The sequence below is a fragment of the Pseudonaja textilis genome, chromosome Z (genome assembly GCF_049901715.1).
Source record: "Pseudonaja textilis isolate UNSWEBS1 chromosome Z, rPseTex1.2, whole genome shotgun sequence".
NCBI lineage: Eukaryota > Metazoa > Chordata > Lepidosauria > Squamata > Elapidae > Pseudonaja > Pseudonaja textilis.
In genome coordinates this window covers 124,380,825-124,382,677 of record NC_142008.1, presented here as the reverse complement: position 1 = coordinate 124,382,677, position 1,853 = coordinate 124,380,825, and positions in this window count along the sequence as shown.

Genomic DNA, 1,853 nt, shown 5'->3' with positions numbered 1-1,853 from the left:
TCTGTGTCTGCCGCCCTCTGACTCTGTGTCTCCCTCTCTCTCTCTCTCCCTCTTTCTCTCCCTCTGCCTCCCTCTCTCTCTCTCTGTCCCCCCATCTCTCTGTCTCTCTCTCTGTGTCTCTCTGTCTCTCTCTTTCTCTGTGTGTCTCCCTCTCTCTCTCTGTCCCCCGTTTCTCTGTCTCACTCTGTCTTTCTGTCTCTTTCTCTCCCTCTCTGTGTCTCCCTCTCTCTCTCTCTCTCTGTCCCCCCGTCTCTCTGTCTCCCTCTGTCTTTCTCTCTGTCTCTCTGTGTGTCTCCCCCTCTCTCTCTCTGTCCCCCGTCTCTCTGTCTCCCTCTGTCTTTCTCTCTGTCTCTGTCTCTCTGTGTGTGTGTGTCTCCCTCTCTCTCTCTCTGTCCCCTGTCTCTCTGTCTCCCTGTGTCTTTCTCTCTGTCTCTCTCTGTCTCTGTCTCTGTCTCTCTCTGTGTCCCTCTCTCTCTCTCTGTCCCCCGTCTCTCTGTCTCCCTCTCTCTCTCTCTGTCCCCATCTCTCTGTCTCCCTCTGTCTTTCTCTCTGTCTCTCTCTGTCTCACTCTCCCTCTCTGTGTCTCCCTCTCTCTCTGTCCCCCAGTCTCTCTGTCTCCCTCTGTCTTTCTCTCTGTCTTTCTCTCTGTCTGTCTCTCTCTCTCTCTGTCTCCCTCTGTCTCTCTCTGCCTCCCTCTCTCTCCCTCTGCCTTCCTCTCTGTGTGTGTCTCCCTCTGTCCCTCCCTCTGTCTCTCTGTCTCTGTCTTTCTCTCTCTCTCTCCCTCTTTCTCTCCCTCTGTCTCCCTCTCTCTCTCTCTGTCCCCCCATCTCTCTGTCTCTCTCTCTGTCTCTCTCTGTCTCTGTCTCTCTCTGTGTGTCTCCCTCTCTCTCTCTCTGTCCCCCGTCTCTCTGTCTCCCTCTGTCTTTCTCTCTGTCTCTCTCTCTGTTTGTCTGTCTCCCTCTCTGTGTCTCCCTCTCTCTCTGTCCCCCAGTCTCTCTGTCTCCCTCTGTCTTTCTCTCTGTCTTTCTCTCTGTCTGTCTCTCTCTCTCTCTCTCTGTCTCCCTCTGTCTCTCTCTGCCTCCCTCTCTCTCCCTCTGCCTCCCTCTCTGTGTGTGTCTCCCTCTGTCTCTCTCTCTGTCTCTCTGTCTCTGTCTTTCTCTCTCTCTCTCCCTCTTTCTCCCCCTCTGTCTCCCTCTCTCTCTCTCTGTCCCCCCATCTCTCTGTCTCTCTCTCTCTGTCTCTCTCTGTCTCTGTCTCTCTCTGTGTGTCTCCCTCTCTCTCTCTCTGTCCCCCGTCTCTCTGTCTCCCTCTGTCTTTCTCTCTGTCTCTCTCTGTTTGTCTGTCTCTCTCTCTCTGTGTCTCCGTCTCTCTCTGTCTCTGTCTCTCTCTTTCTCCCCAGAATGCATTTTGCACAAAGGCTCCCTCGTAGCTGCTGCTCTGCTCCTTGTCTCACCCCCTGCAACCGTTGCCTGAAGGGCCGGGCCTCGGACTCCTCCAGTGTTGTCCCCACCCTCTGGCGTGCCGCCAGCGAAGCAGCTGGGCCTGGTGGGCGGGAGTCGGGGGGAAACGCAATGGGGAGGGAGGATCCACTACGTAAGGGCTGTGGGGGGGGGAGGGAGGAGGAGGAGGAGGACAGAGTACGACAGAGTGAGCCAGTGACTCACTCACATGCTTCCACAAGCAGCCGCTGTGACCTTAAAAGGCTCCTTGTTGGAGTGAACAAACAATTAACCCTCATGTTGCCTTCGGGCCTGCCCCGCGTCTCAAGCCGTCCCCCCCACCCACCCAAACAAACCTCCTGGTTTCTCCCGATGCGCCTGATTTTTACCCAGAAGCCTCCCCGGAAGTGGTGC